We start from the raw sequence: 9892 nt of genomic DNA on the forward strand, positions 1-9892 counted from the left end.
AGGGCTGCAAGCGGCCCCCAGCGTCGCCCCCAGCAGCCCAGCTGCCCCTTCAGCCGTTCTTGGCATCCCAGCAGCTGCTGAGATGAAGATGTTCGAGGGCGCCCCCTCCCTGGCTGGCTGAGCTCGGCTGCCAGCCAAGGCTCCTGGGCCCTCGCTCCCCGCCCCCTTCCTTGGACAGTCCTTCTTATCTCCTCAAGAGTCTCCTTGTACTTTGTCCCCGAGCCGCCTTTGTCCCGCGCCCAGCATTCACGGAGGCGGCCTGGCCGCCCCATGTGACGCGGGCTCGCCTGCTCTGCCCTTTGTGCGGACTAGACCCTTCCCGCAGCGCCCCGAAATATGCGAGATTCCTGCAGAGAAACCCGAGAGGGGCCCAGGCAAAGCCTTTCGGGAGAACGGACGAGGGGTATTCCGCTGTCCCGCACCCCACCCCCAGTGTCTACCCTCTCCTCACCTCTCTTTAACCGCTGCCTCCCGGGTTGGCCTGAAGACGCAGGTGCGGGTGAATCTCAGGCAGCGGCCAGGGAAACGCCCTGCCCTCTTCAGAGATGTGTCCCGCTCTCTTCCTCAGGGGCCTGCTGATTTGTGCGAATTCAGAGCTTAAGGGCTTTTAAAAAAGGAGGATATTTTACCTTTTTACTCCTAACACTGGCCTCCTTTTTGCTCTTTCCTTCCCTCAATAAACGGTAGCTCTGGCCTCCTGTCCTCCCCACCCCATGTTCAGTAAGTGAGCAACTGGGAGCCACAGAAGGTTCTTAAGCCAGAGAGGGACACAGCTATGATTAAGGTGGCATTTAGAAAAATGATTATGGGAGAAGTAGAGGCAGGAAGGCAGGAGGCTGTTCCAACACTGTAGGCCAGAGGGGATGGGGGCTCACTCCACTGAGCCCCACAGTGATGGAAGGTATCAGAGGCTTTTCCTCCTTGACCCTCACATATTTGGGATCAGCCCTAAATATCTTGAGCTTTCCTTCATGACAGCCTGTGCATTTGTAACCCATTTTTGAACATTTACTATGTACCAGACAGTGTGCTAGATGCAACACTATTAATCTTCTCAGGGACCTCAGGAGCTAAGCATCCTTGTTACCCTCAGTTTGCAGAGACGTTAGGCCACTTGCCCAAGGTCACCCAGCAGGAAGTGGCAGAGCAGGTCTGCATGACACCATAGCCTTTGTTCTAGCACAGACCTACTGGTATTCAAGCCAGGCTTATTGGCTGCAAACCACTCCCACAAGCCCCAAGTTTCAGTCAAAGGGATGAACTTGTCCTAATCTGAGTACATCTTGAACTTGTCTCCTTTACTTAGGATGTCCTCCCTAACAGCTTTTGTCTAGTGAAGTTCTCCTCCCTGTCCTTCAAGGTTGGCCTCAGTTTCCACCTCCTCCAGTCAGCTGCCTCCGATTACCCCTGCCCAGAGTGATCCCTCTCCCTCCCCCAATCGCCTGTTTGTATTACTGCGTTGGCACTCGGCACAGACTGTCCTATATTGTATTTCTCTCCCCTTGTTCTCACATGCCAATTAAACTAAACTCTTTGGCCCTGGCGAGGAAGCTCAGTTGGTTAGAGCATCATCCCGATATGCCAAGGTTGTGGGTTTGATCTCTGGTCAGGGCACATATAAGAATCAACCAGTGGCCCTGGCCAGTTTGGCTCAGAGGTTAGAACATCAACCTGTGGATTGAAGGGTCCCGGGTTCGATCCCAGCCAAGGGCACGTACCTCGGTTGCAGGCTCATCCCCTGCCCTGGTCGGGGTGCGTGCAGGAGGCAACCAACTGATATCTCTCTCTCTCTCTCTTCCCCTTCCACTCTCTCTGAAAAGCAATGGAAAAAATATCCTCAAGTGAGGATTAAAAAAAAAAAAAAGAACCAACCAGTGAATGCATCAATAAGTAAAACAACAATCTATGTTTCCTCCTCTGTCTCTCCTCTATAAATCTATTTTAAAATTTTAAAAAAGAAACCTTTAAAAAAAAAACAACCTCGCCCAGTGGAGCGTGGCTCAGATGTTGAGCATCGACCTAGGATCCAGGAGATCGAGGTTCGATTCCTGGTCAGGGCACATGCCAGAGTTGCGGGCTCGATCCCCAGCAGGGGGCGTGCAGGAGGCAGCCGATCAATGACTCATCATTGATGTTTCTCTCTTTCTCTCCCTCTCCCTTCCTCTCTCTGAAATCAATGAAGATATTAAAAAAACAAACAAAAAACAACCTCTAAACTCTTTGATGACTATGTCATACTATCCTTGTGCACCTAGTAGGTGTGCCAGAAATATTTGTTACCTTTTTCTGGTTTGGCAGCCTGGGAAAATGTGATTGTGTGTGTGTGGTGGGGGACATTGTATGTGTGTGTGTTGGTAGGGTGCGTCTGCAGCCAGAACCTTGACCTCCCACTCCCACATTCCTGCCTTGGACTGAATCTGCAGGACCCCAAAAGCAACTCAGATTCCGTCAATTCATTAATAAAGTCATAGTGATCAGTGGTTCATTCGCTGAGCCCACCAGCCAAAGCCACCTCCTGACCTTTGCTGACTCCCCAGAGACCAGGCCCAGGCCCAGAGTGGGCCCCAAGCTTTCAGGCTTTCATTTTCAAAATGAACCCTGACTGACAAGCAGTTACTTCCGTTGCTCTGGAAACTCCCCTCCACAACCCCAAATCTGTAAACACCAAACCACACACATGCACACACACTTCCAGAATATGCAAACAGCAGCTGCAGCAATATTTTTTTTAAATCAAAAATGCCAGCATGGAGAATGCAGGATGGAAGAATGCTTGGACTATTAATTTTCCTCACCACTAAGCAGGCATTTCCCTTCACTATCAGCACTAATAATATCTCCGGTTCAAAGACTGCAAGGCAGTTGCCTGACCAGCACCACAGACCCATGACGCACGTGCCCTTGCTAAACTCTCCTGCCAGAGACCGAAGCCACAGTGCCTCCCTAGCAACTCATTTCATCTTTCCCTAGCAAGTGCTTCCTACTCAGGGTCACCAGCTACACACAAGGTCCCCCAGAATCCCCGCACTCATCTCGATTTCAGCACAGAGGGCCTCTGGAATTTGATACCTGGGAGTGGGATAGAGGGAGCAAAAAGCAGAAGGAATCGTTCTAACCCTCCTAAAACAAAGATGCCAGTCACCTGAGGCTGCTGTTCCCCTCCAAGGGAGTGGGGTGAAAACCCCTCAAGCCCTGGGAAGCAGGCTCCCCAAAAGTTAGATGTAGGGTATTTTGCTTTTGAAATGGAGATACCTGGCATCTTTTCCAAATAGCAGACTCTCTCATGTATTTACAGGTTTGATTACGGACCCCGGACTATTTGAACTAGAAGAAATTTTTGTTTGTTTGGTTTTAATTTATTGATTTGAGAGAGAGAGGAAGAGAGAGAAACATCAGTTTTTGTTGTTCCACTTATTTATGCATTCACTGGTTGCTTCTTGTATGTGCCCTGACTGGGGATCGAACCCGCAACCTTGGCAAAACAGGACGACACTAACCAACTGAGCTACCCGGCCAGGGCTTAGAAGAGATCATAATGCTTCATTGGTCGGTTCTTCATTTTCCAGATGAGGTTTAAGAAACTGTCAGAGAGGCTGGCAGGAGGCAGAGGAACTTAAAACTGGAGTGTTGGGAGTACATTGAAAATCAATCTCTATGAAGAGGGAGCAGCTCAGGATTCTTACTGTAATTCCGTGATGAATCATAATTTTCCTGTAAAAAATTAATTTACTTTACACACAGCTTTTCAGGAACATGCTCCTGGGTTGGGGGGGATGCCAAAAGGCACATGTGTCTTTGGCTTTCAGTGGAGTTTGCCAGTGGGCCTTACAGATCCAGAAAATTCCAGGAATGCAAACAGATAAGGGGGAGGGGGAATATGGGAAGAAAAGTCCCTCAGGCTTCCATAACCCTTGCTGATGGAAGGAACATTTCTTGAGGTTCCAGATGTAAAATAGAAATTTTCCTTCTTCCAAAACCTGCTCTGATAGCATGACATGATTCTCAGTGAGAGAGCTCCTTTCCCACCGAGCAAGTGTTTGGCTGTGAGAGTGTGTAAATGTGTGTGAGAGAGTGTATGTCTGAGTGTGTGTGTATGCGCCAGATGACACTGCCAGATGTCACTGACTCTGGTTGTCATTTTCGCCTTTCCAAGTGCCAGGGCTTTACACGAGAAGAGCCCTGTGAAAGGGTTACCATTCTGAATACCTTTCATGTTTAGTAAACACTTAAAAAAATTACTTCCTAATACTTTGGAATTACTTTTTCTCCAAGCCCTTCAGTAAAGCGTGATGTACTTTTTAGAAAAAAAGTTATGATCTTACTTTGGGAACTGGGTAAGCTTGGAATAATAGCGGTGGCAGGAACAAGTGGGCATCTGTGAACCACAAGACGAAGGTTTCTCAAAACGACTAAGGAGAAAGGGGTGTGCATGGAGCAGAAAAAAATCTTCAGGCCTGAGTGCAAGCAGGAAACCTGCCAAAAGCTCGAGATGCAATGGCTTAACTGGAGTCCGAGTGTCAAGCATGGGCCCTGAAGTGTGACAAGAACAAAAATTTCCATTACACTTTTTATTGATACTGTGATGAAAAGAATGTCACGTCCTGGAAAAGACCTCAAGTATTACCATGCGGAGACACACGAGGGCGCTCCAAACAACTAGAGAATGAGAAAACCAGAAGGCATACAGATTTCAAGGTGGGAGGAAAGCCATTGCAGACCCTTTGTTGGTATGAATTCAGGTTTTTAGCCAAGATGGAGCTGCTCACCCTTGGTCCATAAGTAGATGCAAGGAAGGAGGTACTAGCATCAGGGGCTGCGGTGATAAGGCCAAGGTGTCATTTCTTTTTTTCTTTTTTTTAATCTATCTTTATTGATTTCAGAGAGAGGAAGGGAGAGGGAGAGAGATAGAAACATCAATGAGGATGAGTCATTGATCGGCTGCCTCCTGCATGTCCCACGCTGGAGATGGAGCCCACAACCCGGGCATGTGCCCTGACCGGGAATCGAACCCCGATTTCCTGGATCCTAGGTCGATGCTCAACTGCTGAGCCACGCTGGCCATCCAGGGTGTCATCTTGAAGAGAATGCGGGCAATCTGGAGAGAGAAGGAGGATGGTGAGCAGAACGTGTTTCCTTACTTTAGTCAAGAGGAGTTGGAGTCTGTAATATGTAAGGCCGGGAATAATAATCCCTTGGGTATTTTTTGTTGTTTTTTTAATCCTCACCTGAGGATATTTTTTCCATTGCTTTTCAGAGAGAATGGAAGGGAGGGAGGGGGAGGAGAGAGAGAGAGAGAGAAACATGGATGTGAGAGAGAGACATCGATTGGTTGCTTCCCACATGTACCCTGACCGGGGCTTGGGATCAAGCCTGCAACGGAGGTACATGACCTTGGCTGGGATCGAACCCGGGACCCTTCAGTCTGAGAGCCAACGCTCTAACCACAGAGCCAAACCGGCTAGGGCGCTTATGGTTTTCAAAGTGCTTTCATATTTTTAAATTATCTCTTTGACCCAGGTAGCAAGCCTGTGAGGTAAATAGAAAAGACAATATTTTTATATCTTTTTTATTGATTTCAGAGAGAGGAAGGGAGAGGGAGAGAGAGATAGAAATATCAATGACAAGAGAGAAACATCATCGATGGGCTGCCTCCTGCACACCCCCCTACTGGGGATCGAGCCTGCAACGTGGGCATGTGCCCTGACTGGGAATCAAACCGTGATCTACTGGTTCATAGGTCGATGCTCAACCACTGAGCCATGCTGGCTGGGCTATTATTGTTTTTGATCTCTTACTGTGCTTAATTATAAATTAAGCTTTATCATAGATATGGATATATAGGAAAAAACATAGTATATATAGGGTTCGGTACTATGCACAGTTTCAGGCATCCACAGAGGGTCTTGGAATGTATCCCCAATGAAGAAGGGGGGGCTATTATATTAGACATTATCCTCTTTTTATAGATGAAGAAGCTTAGGCTCAGAGAGGTCAGGTAACTTATTCAAGGTCACCTGGCTGCTAGCAAGTGGCAGATCTTCCACCAGTCTGACATCTCTTCCATCATTGCATTGGGAAGGAAATGGACAGAATCTCAGCAGAGCCAGCCTTTCTCATGGAGACCACTCTCCATGCTGTCAGCCTCTCCTCACTGAGCAGATGGAGACCAGAGAGGCCTAGAATGGTGCCAGCCTGTGGACTAGTGCCAGTCCAATGAAGTAAGAAAAGAAATTGAGTGTTTAGAAATGTTCATAGTATTTTGATATTGCTGCAGCATCCAAGTGTATGACTTTTAAATTTTACAAAAGTATATGTTCATGACAGATTGTAAATTTCTTTTTTTGTTGTTTGTTAGCTGTTGTCTTTCTTATTTTTAATTTTTTTAAATTTATCTTTATTGTTGAGAGTATTACAGGTATCCCATTTCCCCTCCCCAAGTGATCCCCTCCACTTCGCTCCCACCCCCTTCCCAGACCTTCACCCCCTTATTGACTGTGTCCATGGGTTATGCATATATGCATATAATTTCTTTGGTTAATCCCTTCCCACCCTCCACCCCCCTTCCCTCTTTCCTCTGAAATATGATCGTCTGTTGCATGCATCAATGTCTCTGGATCTATTTAGTTGGTCAGATTCTTTTGTTCATTAGCTTCTTCTTAAAGAAGACCCTTCAACTTTTCCTGTAGTGCTGGTCTGGTGGTGATGAACTCCTTTAGCTTTTTCTTATCTGTGAAGCTCTTTATTTGACCTTCAATTCTAAATGACAGCTTTGCTGGGTAGAGCAATCTTGGTTGCAGTTCCATGTTTTTCGCCACTTTGAATATTTCTTGCCACTCCCTTCTGGCCTGCAAAGTTTCTTTTGAGAAATCAGCTGACAGTCATATGGGTGCTCCCTTGTAACTAATTGCTTTTCTCTTGCTGCTTTTAAGATACTCTCTTTATCTTTAACCTTTGGCATTTTAATTATGATGTGTCTTGCTGTGAGCCTCTTTGGGTTCCTCTTGTTTGGGACCCTCTCTGCTTGTAAGTCGATTTCTTTCCCCAGGTAGGGGAAGTTTTCTGTAATTATTTTTTCAAACAGGTTTTCAATTCCTTGGTCTCTTTCTGCCCTTTCTGTCACCCCAATAATATGAATGTTGGGCCTCTTGAAGTTGTCCCAGAGGCTCCTTATGCTATCTTCATATTTCTGGATTCGTTTTTCTTTTTGCTCTTCTGGTTGGGTGTTTTTTGTTTCCTCATGTTCCAAATTGCTGATTTGATTCTCAGAGTCCTCTACTCTACTGTTGATTCCCTGCAAATTATTCTTCATTTCAATTCCTGTAGCCTTCATTTCAAATTGGTACTTTATTATGTTATCGATTTTCTCAGTTATTTCCCTAATAGTCTGCTTAAACATCCTTATAACCAAAATTCTGAACTCCCTATATGTTAGCTTGCTTGGATCTATTTCACTTAGTTCCTCTTCTAGAGATTTCTTCTGTTCTTTCCTTTGTGACATGTTTCTTTGCCTCCACATTTTGGCTGCTTCCAGGTGTTTGTTTTTATGTATTAGTAGAGCTGCTATGACTCCTGGAATTTGTAGAGTGGCTTTGTGTAGTAGGTGTCCTGTAGGGTCCAATGGCTCAGCCTCCCCAGTCACCTGAGGTGGGCCTTCTAGGTGCTCCCCTGTGTGGGCTGTGTGCCCTGTCCTGTTGTATTTGAGACTTGGTTGCTGTTGGCATCACTGGGAGGACGCCAGGCCAATCAGCTGTGAGGACCAGCTGCAACTACAGCCAAAGAGCTGCTGTGCTGGAGACATCCCTATGGAGCAGGATTTACTTCAGTGGAGCTTTGGTGTTCACCAAGTGCGCCCCTTGAGTGTGTCTCTTGTGGATTGGTAGGGTTGTAATCCAGCGTGGTCCAGTCCGACTACCAGGTGCACTGTCTCTGGGGCCTCCCTGGAGGTGCAAAGTCAGCCTGTGCCAGTGCCTTGCCCAGGGCCACCCAGCATGAGCTACACAGCAAACTGTAGTTGGCTGCTACTTGTGCTGGGCTTGGTGGTGCCCAGGAGAGGCCCAGCTATGAGCCAATGCAGCTGCCGCTAGTGCCAGGCCTGGGGCACTTATCAAGCCGCATGGGGCAGCTGCTGCTTGTTTGAGAGATTTTAGGAAAGTCCTAAGCATGAGGCTCGAGAGGCCACTTGCACAGAAAAGCCCCTGGAAATGGCCTGGATGAGCTGCAGGTGGGGAGGGGCGGGGCCTCTGGGAATCACGGGGCGGGGCCAAAGGTGTGAGTCAGGTGCTGGCGATTCAAACGTGGCGCCTGCCTGCGGGCTGTGCGGGGAGGACTTGCCACAGGAGCCATGGCCTCTGCCGGCCCTTCTGCCCGGGAGGAAGCCGCCCTCCGCCTCTCGCCCGGATCTCAGGCAGGTTAGTTCCTCCCCGAGTGTCCCGGGTCCCTTCAGGCCGCTGCCCGGCGCTGGGCTCAGAGGGAGCGTCCGGGTGAGTCCGTGCCGGGCCCTTTAGAGGAGCTGCTGGGGCTCCCGCGGCCTCCGCGACCCTCAGGGACAGTACCCGCTGGTTTCACAGCCTGGAGTTGTGGGGACGTCTCTTCCCGGCCCTGGGACCTTGAGCTGGGGGCCCTGCTCCTCCAGGAAACCCCCACCGCCGAGATTCCCTCCCGGGTTTACCCCGGGGCACCGGGTGTGGGCCCGCGGCCGCGTCTCCGATTCAGCCCCGATCTGCCCGCGTCTCCGCCCCTCCTACCGGTTTCAGTGCTTCTTCAGGTCCCTGGTTGTGGGGCTCCTGTTCAGCCAGATCTCAGGAGGCTCTGAGTGCTGGTGGTTCTGTATTTTAGTTGTAATTCTGATGTGGTTGCGGGAGGCGGCGGGTGCAGCTGTTACCTGCGCCGCCATCTTGTTTCTCTCAATCGGCCAGATTGTAAATTTCAAAAAGAAATAGCCTCCTTTTCAGGAAGATGGAACCCAAAGCAAAGATGGAAGCCCCTGCCCCTCCCAAAGCTGAAGCCAAAGCAAAGGTTTTGAAGGCAGAGAAAGCAGAGCAGAAAGGCATCCACAGCCACAAAAATGAAGATCAACACGTCACCCACCTTCCGATGGCCAAAGACACTGAGGCTTCGAAGGCAGCCTAAATATACTAGTGCACCCAGGAGAAACAAGCTTGACCACTATGCCATCGTCAAGTTCCCCTCACCACCAAGTCAGCCATGAGAAGACAGAAGACAACAATACACCTGTGTTCACTGTGGATGTCAAGGCCAACAGCACCAGATCAAACAGGCTGTGAAGAAGCTCTATGAGCCCAGCCAGTGTGGCTCAGTGGTTGAGCATCAACCTATGAACCAGGAGGTCATGGTTTGATTCCCCGTCAGGGCACATAACCAGATTGCAGGCTCAATCCCCAGTGAGGGGTGTGTAGGAGGCAGCCGATCAATGACTCTCTCTCATCATTGATGTTTCTATCTCTCTCTCCCTCTCTCTGAAATTAATAAAAACACATTTTTCAGAAAAAAGAAGCTCTATGACATTGACGTGGCCAAGGTCAACACCCTGATCAGGCCTGATGGAGAAAAGAAGGCATATGTTCGACTGGCTCCCGACTATGATGCTTTGGACGTTGCCAACAAAATTGGGATCATCTAAGCTGAGTCCAGCTGGCTAATTCTAAATATAAAAATGTTTCACTGTAAAAAAAAAAAAAAAAAAAAAAAGGAACCTATCATCCACTGCAGATAGTTTGAGAAGCACTGGCACAGATGAATTCTGTCTACTATCCATGCCCATGATCTGTCACCCATGACCTGTCATCTGAGGGCAGGAGTGGTCAACTCCAAGCTAGAGGAGTGGTGAGCTGGTTTGCGAAGGATTATGGGAACAACTTGATTCACTCCAAGT

At 48.5% G+C, this 9892-nt stretch overlaps 1 pseudogene; it reads left to right on the forward strand.

Moving 5' to 3' along the window:
* Positions 1 to 8955: 8955 nt before the first annotated feature.
* On the forward strand, positions 8956 to 9640 carry LOC148090421 (large ribosomal subunit protein uL23-like; annotated as a pseudogene).
* The last annotated feature ends 252 nt before the right edge of the window (positions 9641 to 9892 follow it).

This window comes from Miniopterus natalensis, chromosome X (genome assembly GCF_054644295.1).
Source record: "Miniopterus natalensis isolate mMinNat1 chromosome X, mMinNat1.hap1, whole genome shotgun sequence".
In the NCBI taxonomy this organism is placed as follows: domain Eukaryota; kingdom Metazoa; phylum Chordata; class Mammalia; order Chiroptera; family Miniopteridae; genus Miniopterus; species Miniopterus natalensis.